The sequence below is a fragment of the Rattus norvegicus genome, chromosome 3 (genome assembly GCF_036323735.1).
Source record: "Rattus norvegicus strain BN/NHsdMcwi chromosome 3, GRCr8, whole genome shotgun sequence".
Classification (NCBI taxonomy): Eukaryota; Metazoa; Chordata; class Mammalia; order Rodentia; family Muridae; genus Rattus; species Rattus norvegicus.
Window position 1 is genome coordinate 147,248,330 of NC_086021.1, and position 10,450 is coordinate 147,258,779.

Genomic DNA, 10,450 nt, shown 5'->3' on the forward strand with positions numbered 1-10,450 from the left:
CTTCAACTACTCTAAAGACTGATAATGTCAGTATATTTTAATAATAATAATAGTCATCATTCATGAGCACATTAGATACATTTCTATTTTCTTTGGTAAAGTGTCATGCAATTCTAACTTTCTTCTGAGTATTTTCTTAGTTTTGAGTTTTAGGAATATATATTTTAATTCATTTTATTGTGAAAGCTTTCACCACATCTGTGGTTTGTGTTGTGGTTTATTTAATGAAATATTTTGAAGTTTAAGCCTTTCTAAAGTTTATGAAATCCATGTATCTTTTTTATTTACATGCTTCTAATAACATCTAAGAACACCTTTTCCAATGCCAAGTAATGAAGTTAACCTCCCCCCTTTGTTTCTTATTGAAAAGTTAAAGTTTGATTTTATGATCCACTTTAAGTTGGTGGTTTTGTTGTTTTTTTATTATTATTAATCATTCCATTCGTTTACATCTCAAATGCTATCCACTTCCCAGTTACCCCTTCACAAACCCCCCATCCCACATTCATCCTCTCTGCTCTCTACCCCTTCCCCTTTGCCTCTGTGAGTGTGCTCCCCCACCCATTCACCCTCTCCCACTCTACCACTCCAGCATCCCCCCTACACTGGGGCATCAAACCTCCATAGGACCAAGGATCTCCCCTCCCACTGATGTCAGACAAGGATGTCCTCTACTACATATGTATCTGGATCCATGGATCCCTCCTTGTACACTTCTTGGTTGGTGGCCTAGTCCCTGGGAGCACTGGGTGGTCTGGCCAGCCAATGTTGTTTTTCCTATGGAGGTACAATCCCCCTCTGTTCCTCCAGTCCTTCTGCCAGCTCTCCCACCAGGGTCCCTAAGGTCAGTCTGAGGGTTGGCTCCAAGCATCCACATCTACATTGGTTAGTTGCTGACTGAACTTCCCAAGGAACAGTTACACCAGGCTCCTGTCAGCAAGACCGTTTTGCAAAGGCAACAGTGTCAAGGTCTGGTGTTTGCAGATAGGATGGATCTCCAGGTGGGGCAGTGCCCAGATGGCTCTTCCTTCAGGCTCCGCTTCATTTTGTTCCTTTTTTGAGGGGGTGGACAGGAACATTTCTGGGTTAAAATCTTTGAGATGGTTGGATGGCCCCATCCCTCAACCAGGGGCCATGCCTATCTACTGGAGGTGGTCTCTCAAGTTTCTATCTCCCCTTCTCTGCTCATTTTGACTAAAGTCATTCCTGTTATCCTGAGAGCCTCCCGTTTCCCTGGCATCTGGGACCCTCCAGGAGCTATCCCCAGTTCCTCATCCCATACTGCTGTATTTTTATTCAATTTCCTGACTTTCTATACCTCTCTCTTGTCCCTTCCAGTACCTGATATTGCCTCCCTTATTTCCTATCCCTCCTCTCTCCCTCCCAAGTGTCTCCTCCTTCTACCTCCCACATTCATTTTGTTTCCCCCTCAATTCAGGACTGAAGCATCCACAACCTGATCTTTCTTCCTCCTAAGCTCTATGTTGTCTGTGGCCTGTATCATAGGCATTGTGAGCTTTGGGCTAATATCCACTTATCAGTAAGAACATATTGTGTGTTTTATTTTGTGTCTGTGTTACCTCACTCAGGATGATATTTTCTAGTTCCATTTTCCTGAGAATTTCATGAAGTCATTGATTTAATCACTATATAATACTCCATTGTGAATGTATGTACCACATTCTCTGTATCCATTCTTCAGTTGAGGGACATCTGGGTTGTTTAGAGTTTTTGGCTATTATAAATAAGGCTGCTATATACATAGTGGAACATGTGTCTTTGTTATATGTTGGAGTTTCTTTTGGGTATATGCCCAGTAGTGGTATAGCTGGATCTTCAGGTAGAACTATTTCCAATTAGTGATAAAAAACTGCATGGTATTGGTTCAGAGATAGGCAGGTAGATCAGTGAAATAGAACTGAAGACTCAGAAATGAACCCACACACCTATGGTCACTTGAACCTTGACAAAGAAGCTAAAACCATCCAATGGAAAAAAAGAAAGCACTGGTTCAACTGGCAGTCAGCATGTAAGAGAATGCAAATTGATCCATTCATATCTCTTTATATAAAGCTCAAGTTGAAGTGGATCAAGGACCTCCACATAAAACCATATATGCTGAATCAAATAGAAGAGAAAGTGGGGGAGAGCCTTGAACATATGGACACAGGGGGAAATTTCCTGAACAGAACACCAATGGCTTATGCTCTAAGATAAAGAATCAACAAATGGGATCTCATAAAATTGCAAAGCTTCTGTAAGGCAAAGGACACTGTAATAGGACAAAATGGCAAACCAAAGATTGGGAAAAGATCTTTACTAACCCTACATCTGATAGGGGGCTACTATCCAAAATATACAAAGAACTCAAGAAGCTAGACTCCAAATCACCCTATTTAAAAATGGGGTACAGAGCTAAACAGAGAATTCTCAACTGAGGAATACAGAATGGCTGAGAAGCACTTAAAGAAATGTTCAACATCTTTAATCATCAGGAAAATGCAAATCAAAACAACCCTGAGATTCCACCTCACGCCAATCAGAATGGCTGAAATTAAAATCTCAGGTGACAGCAGATGGACAGCAGTATTTTCGTTGTTTGATATTTTTATTTCTTCAATTTTTATTATCAAGAGTGACTGAAATAAAAAAATTATATATAATTTTTCCATTATTGTCACTATGGAAATGGCTTTAAAAGAAAACTGGACAGATAAATATTATTGCTCCCCACTTTTCAACTGGTAAATAGTTGCTAGTGATAAAACAGACAAGTCCAGAGAATCTGTTCAGAATGTTCAAGACATGGAATATTATACAATGTGACTGTTCTCAGGGAGAACCAGGACATAATTATGTGTACTTCTTGATCTCCTCACACAATAAAAATCCAAAGGCACCATCTATGCCTCTGAAAATGTTGGACCATGGACCACTGCAAAAATTCTCACTTTCTTCATCAGGAGTAAGCCAACTCAGTCAGTCTACAGAGTCTCAAGGGAGGGAGTGAGGATTGAAAAGAAAAACAAAAACTAGACAACGTTATAACATGGCTCCAGCCATGGCTGAGGCTGAAGCAGCTTTATTTTCCTAGTCTGCTTTTATATCACTCTAGGTACATCCAAAAATCATGGTCAGTTCTTAGATCTAAGACAAAGTAGTCAAGCAAAGTAGTAAACAAAGAGATCACAGAAGACAGTAATCAAGCAAAGGAGTAAGCAAAGAGATCATACAAGGTAGTAATCAAGCAAACAGTAAACAAAGCCCCATGGTCACTGTTTCTAATATTCTTTTTTTTTTTTTTGGTTCTTTTTTTTTTTTTTTTTTTTTTGGAGCTGGGGACCGAACCCAGGGCCTTGCGCTTCCTAGGCCAGCGCTCTAACCACTGAGCTAAATCCCCAACCCCTGTTTCTAATATTCTTATCTGAGCCTACTTCCTTGTCTGAGCCCAGTGACAAATGGCCAAATTTCTAGAAGCAGCCCTAAAAGCTCTCAACACATATCACTTCCTTTGCATCCTGACTACATTATCATAGGACTGTGAACAGTATCAAAAGGACAGGAAGTCAGGCCTGCAACAGCGGTGACAAACTGCAATCATCCAGCGGTAAAGATGTGAGTATACCTGGGATCTGAGAGCATTCCCTTTGCGGTGTGATAGATACCAAAATAGTCAGTTCAGAGGATGATAGTGCCCTCTACTGACACATTAAAGTCTTGGCCCTTAGTCCCATCAGATATTTAGATCTTAACCAGCATTCACCAAGGCCTTTGAATTCCCTTTCAGCTCCAGCTTTTCCCACATCAATTGCTAGATGGGTACGGGCAAAACCAAGAGGGTACACAAAGCACAAGGATGTGGCCCCAGCAACACCACCTGACACCAGGTTCCCTGCAAAGTAACACCAAAACTGGGTCTCCTTGTCTACCCTACCCAGAAAGATATGGTTGTATTTATCTTTGAAGGCAAAGTTGAGAGCCTGCGTAAGGAAGTGTCTGATGACATTGGCCAGGTTACAACACCAGAACAGGACTCCCTGTTCCTTGCAGATATGAACCACACAGTGTATAGTGCTCTTATATTACTTATCTGCCATGATTTGCTTCCTGGCATGCTGCATCTGCAGTAGCAGCTTGACCAGCTCAATGGCTGCTATCTCCATCTTGGAGATGGCCATAGCCACTCCACCAGCCAGGAAGTCCCTGGTGAAGGACACAGTGGCATCTGCCATGTTGAAAGAAAAAAAGAAGAGGCAAGTGAGTGCTGGACAGGACTTGGCCAACTACCAGCCTTAACTACTGGACTCTTGGCTTGAAGTTGTATTTTCTATTTGTCTATATGTTTATGCCACAAGTCCACGATGCCCTAATCACTGAAGCTTTATAGTAATGTTAAAATGTAAATTTTATAGTACTTTTACTTTATAGTATTTATACTTTATAGTAAGTACTTATTAGTATAGTAAAACATATAGTACTTTATAATAAGTATTATAAAGTAACTAAAAAGTATATAAAATATAGTACTTTATAGTAAGTATTTTTACTTATAATAAATAAAAATGTAAATTCCTCCAATGAATTATTTTTGAAAAATAATTTGCTTCTGGATGTGGAGAGATTACTCAGAGTTTAATAATACTGGCTGCTCTTTAGAGGTCCCAGGTTCAAGTTCCAGTCCATGGGTAAACACACACACAGAGAAGGGGAGAGGGAGAGAAGGGGAGAGGGGGAGAGAGGGAGAGGGGGAAGAGGGGAGAGCGAGCGAGCTAACATACAATTATTCCAGTCCCAGGGGGATCCAATACCATCTTCTGGCCTCTGAAGGCACTGGGTGTTCATGGTGCAGAAATCACAATGGGACCTAGTAGTAGTCATCTTAATTTCAGCACACAGGGGAAGCAGAGGCAGATGGATCTCTGTGAATTGAGGCCAGCCTGGTCCAGGCCATCCAGGGCTACATAGTGAAACCCTGTGTCCAAAATACCAATCAAAATAAAAAAAATTCAAATCACCTTGTCCATGCCATGCCATTCAAAATAATTTGAGATAAAGATATACAAATAAATATATAATATATTATTATCTATATGTGTATAAATATATTACATATAATTTATAATATAATATAATTATATATAAATATATACTGTACATTATTTATTAACTACTGTGGGGTCATACATACACCATTCACATATGTGTAATAGCACCATGTGGGAGAACAATTTGCAAGAATAAGATCTTGTCCTCTACCATGCAGATCCTAAGGATTGAACTCATTGTCTAACCTAGGACCAGATGCTTTAACATGCGGAGCCAGCAGATTGACACCATTATTTTAAGGACTAATTTAAAGTTATAGGTTTGAGAAGACATACAATCTAAACGTTTGAGTCTTCCAAATAATGGAGAGCAAATATCACAGGGATTGGAGGAAGTCCCGGGTGAATGAAATTCCGAGTGAATGTGTATTGTTGACATGGCCATGACCATGTCAAAGACCCATAATCTCAGATGATGGCAAAATAGCAAAGCACCCCACCACCACCACCACCATGAGACTCATAGGGAAGCAAAGCCTTCCTCCGGTCCAAGTGTGAATAATAATAATATATGCAGAAAATGTCGACCATAGCTTTCTGACCCCCAGGTATTTGCAGGCTGAAGAGTACTTCCGTACAGAGACTGCACCTCCTGAGATTAGTTAAGCCTATCTTCTTGATTCAGCTGTACACCATAACTCTGCCTCTCTATTCAGCTGCATATGGTAAACACACTGAGCTTCTGTGTGTGCTGCAGCTTCTCCTTCAAAGAGCCCAGTACACCTGTGTTGTGGTAAATATTAATTGGGGGTTTCTATGCTACCTTAGATCATTTATCCCAAATCAAAGACATGCAACCTTTGTATTTATAGTAAGCCTTAAAGCACTAGAGCAGGGGAGGTACCAACTCTCTATGCAATTTTGTCTACTTCCCTGTCAACAACCCTAAGATATAACTTGCCATGTTCTGTCAGGGCCACTCCTACTCCAACTGGCTGACCCTCAAGGCCATTTTCTCATGATCCACCTACTCCCATGGCATCTTCCTCCTCTTCCTTCTCCCTCTATTTGTGGTCTCTCAGACTCCAAGCGTGAGAGCCAAAGCCCTGCCTACCTCTCTTTTGCCCAGGTACAGTCTATAGGCATACTTATTAACCAATAGAGTTTTAAATTAAAGACCAAAGTTGGCACAACAATAGCTTGCATCCATGAGTAGTCACTTACCTTGAGACAACTAGACTTTGTAATGCAGAATTTAACATTATAATACACAACAACAGGCCAAACCTCAACAAACCTCAAACTGATTCCAGTTTTTTCTGTGTTCATGTGCCTGTCCTGTTTCTATTCCCTTGCCACCTGAGTCAGGTCAAATCTCCTAAAGCCTTGCTGGGATTCAACAAATCAACTGTCTTCTTAGGGGCTTATGAGAATTTGTTGCACTTTCAAAGGGTTTGGTTCAGTTCCCAACACCCATATTAGGCAGTCACAGCTGAACTCCGTTCCAGGAGACCAAATATGCTCCTCTGGTTTACATGGGTACCTGCATGCATGTGGTAAACATGCATGCACACCCACATACACACACACACACACACACACACACACACACACACACGCACACACAAACACACACACACAGAGAGAGAGAGAGAGAGAGAGAGAGAGAAATGGACAGAAATATTTTAAGAAATGTATTCCTTTTATTTATAACTAATATTTATTTATATCTTTAACAATTTAAAACTTTCTCAGCAATGTCTTTTTAAGTGTACAAATTTTCAGATTTTTGACTAAATTTAGCTTTATTTTATTCTTGTCCATATTATTTGTTTTTTTGTTCATGTTATTAAATGTTATTCTTGTTTATGTTATTAGAATGCTTATTGATCATACGTTGGAACACAATTCTCTTGTTTTCCTTTTGTTTTGTGTTCTAATAACTTGCTTGACTGATTTAAAACTTCTAAAACTTTATACATAAAGGAACTTGACACAAGTAAAAAATTATCTACTTCCTTTGAGTAATCAGATCCTTTTATTTTCTCATCTATATTTTGTTTTTCTTCATGTCACTACAGTATAGCTTAAAATGCTACTATAGTGCCACATCAAAAAGACAAACAAGGACATCTGTGCCTAAAGAGATGTCCATCTAAAATTTAGGGGCAAGTGTTGCCTTTATCAATTTCATATATCAAAAAATCATGTTAGTGGGTGTACATAACTATAAATTGTTACATAAACTTTTTTCATTTATTTTACTTTGTATTTGGAGATAAAATCTTAGTATATAGCCCAGACTGCCTCATAAATTACAATGCCACTCCAACTAGCTTCAAACTCACAGTCTGTGGGCCTGTCTTTTAAACTGCTACAATTATAGCTATGTGTTACCACACTCAGCACAATATCATTATATATTATTGATATGATAAACATTTTTCAACATGTCGTTTTTTATTTCTTATAATACCTGTTACCTTAAAGTGAGCTTCTCTGATATTTTCAATGTGACTCTCTCTATAAGGGGTGTGTCCTATAGATAACATACCATATAATCATGCTTTCTATTCTGTCTTGCAATCTTCGCCATATGATTAGAATTTTTAGAGCATTTATATTTATATTGAATGGCTGTATATCTGTCACTTGCTTATAGTGCCCCTTGCAGCCTTGTTCATTTGACTGCCTTGTTTAGCATGTGTTAAATGTTTTTATCATTTTAATCCTATAGTTTTTGGTATTATTCTTTTGGTATTTAATGGATTCTCTAAAGCATTAAAATGTGGCTCATACTCCAATCTACTTCTAATTAAGACTGCTTTAATCCTAATTGAGCTATTTAAGCTTCATTTTGTCCTTTATCTGCACCAATTACTGCTGACATTGCCATAATACCAACCGACCTGTACTACAATTGCAGTACAGTCTGTTACTTTTAAATGTTTTATAATCAAAAATGATTTTTATGTAACTGTGACTTAACTATTCCTGGTGTTTTTTCTTTACTCCCTTTATACTTATAACATCAATTGTTTTAAACCTGAAAGAATTCTTTCAGTAGTTCTTTTAAAGTATATGATATTAATAAATTTTCTCAATTCTTATCTGAGAATGTTCTGTTTGCCTTTTTTTTTAATACTAGTTTTGCTTTGAATCAAATTATTGACCACTGGGCCTTTTGTTTGGTTGAATTATGTTAGGAATTCTGTTTAATTCTCTTGCTTTTACTTTGCTGAGCATTCCAAATGCACTATTTCATTGTCTTTGTACTTGGATAATTTCTCAGCAATAGTTAAGGAATTGATCCTCCCTGTATATGGTAAGTTGTTTTTTTCTCGCTACTTAAAGAATGTCTTTGTGTTTTCAGCTATTGACAGTTATGTTATAAAATGTCCAGGTGCTATTGCTTTTTATTTTCCATCTTGAAGCTTATTGACATTGTTGAATATATACATTAATGTTTCTGATGATATCTGGGACATTTCCAACCATTAATCCAATAAAGATTCTGCTTTCTCACTCCTCGCCCAGCACCCATATTTAAGTTGGTATAGTGTTATTCCATAGGTGTCTAAGGATCCATTCATTTACTGTGCTAACTTACATAAACCTGTTTTCCAAAGAAATTTCTTCTCATAGACAACAACAAGACAAACAAACAAAGGGATCATGGAAGCAGGTGTTGAATCAGAAACCAAATTAGCAAAGGAAAAGTGAAATCGGACCAAATAATTGTCAGTGTCAGGGAACCTTAGAATAGAAAATAAACTGGACACAGAGGGCTTCAGTAGAACATCAGAGCTCCGCTCGGCTGTGCATCGACTCTCCATATCCAACAGGAAAACTCAGAAGAGGCTTGCACATTCTCAGTAGTCTGAGATTTCACTTAAAGCAATAAAGGTCTCAGCTTGTTTCAGTGGTATCATGGCTAGGATCCATTTCTGCGAATGCCTTGTAAGTAGAGGCCCTAAGGTGTATAACTGATAAAGTCTGTATTATCAATTTATGAAAACAAAGGGCACATACTGTGTAGAGCTATAGGCAATCCCAGTAAGGAAGTATTCTAGTTTGGTTTTCTGTAGCTGTGATAAAAAAAAAGTAACCAGAAGCGATTTTTAGGAGGAAGATTTCTTTGGCTTGCATTTCAAGATCACAATTCGTTGAGGAAATTCAGGGCAGGGACTTAAGTAAGAGCAGAAACAGAAAACATGGAGAAATTATATTTATTGACTCACATTACTGGCTGGTGCTTGGCTATATTTCTTATACAGCCATAATAATGGTACCACCGAGGGAGGACGGGACTCCCCTGCATCAATCCTCAATCTAGACAAACTTTCACAGATGTAGCCCTGGGCAAGTCTAATCATGGAAACTCTTCAGTTGAGGTCTCTTCTTCCCAAGTGATTCTAGGTTGCATATTGTTCACAATAAAACCAACCCGGTTGGAAATCATTTTTAAAATATTTAAGGATTTGGGCTTGCATAGATTACAAATTGGAGTCCACAGAAGTAGGACTTTGCCATCACTGAATGCAGTCAAGGTCCAAAAAAAAATTCATGTCTTGGTATTTTTAATAGATCGCCTCCTGACTGCACTAGGAAGATGAAGCTAAAGCCATAGTTGGAAGTAATTCACATTCTCTCTGGTTGAAGATTTTTTCCATGCAGCGCATGCTCAGTGAAAGGAGGGGGCTTTCTTATGGACACTGATGGTATAGAATTTGTTGTGTAGTTCATTGTTCAATTACATATATATATATATATATATATATATATATATATATATATGTGTGTGTGTGTGTGTTTTTACTTTTTTCTTATGCCTTCCTTACCTTTCTCCTTCCCTGTGCTGAACTCAACTCTCCTCTTTGCTACTCCTTTTCAGGATGCAGTTTCTGGCTTTTCACCATCCCATGACATTATTTTCTCCTAGCATTTAAAGAGTGGCAAGCAAGATACTTTCCTTTGAAGACTGTTTATATACCACCCTGGTGCCTGGGTCATCGCCAAGATAAGCTAAGCAAAAACCACAATCTCCATTTTCAGCTTTCTTTGCCAAAAAAAAAAAATCTCTACAATCTCTATGCAGTAATGCATAGCCTACCGTGTCTATATAGTCCCCTCATAAGCTGCTGATCATAGGAGACTAATGTTTTTCTCATTGTAAAAAAAAATGACCTTGTTAAAAGATTTATCTGGTAGCTCTCCTAAAACATATTTTTAATTGGCATAGTGACCCAGGGAACACAGTGGTCATGCCCATTACAGGATCTTGACCTTTAGTTAGAGAGGATGTACAGAGAAGGATCAGAAAATTGCAAAGACAAAAGAGGAAAGTCATGACATCTGGAGAAATTTCTAGAAAAGCAAATGGAGAATGGAACTGCTTGGAAGTG

At 38.4% G+C, this 10,450-nt stretch overlaps 1 pseudogene; it reads right to left on the minus strand.

Annotated features, from left to right (window-relative positions):
* Positions 1–578: 578 nt before the first annotated feature.
* On the minus strand, positions 579–4,235 carry Slc25a5-ps2 (solute carrier family 25 member 5, pseudogene 2; annotated as a pseudogene).
* Between the last annotated feature and the right edge of the window lie 6,215 nt (positions 4,236–10,450).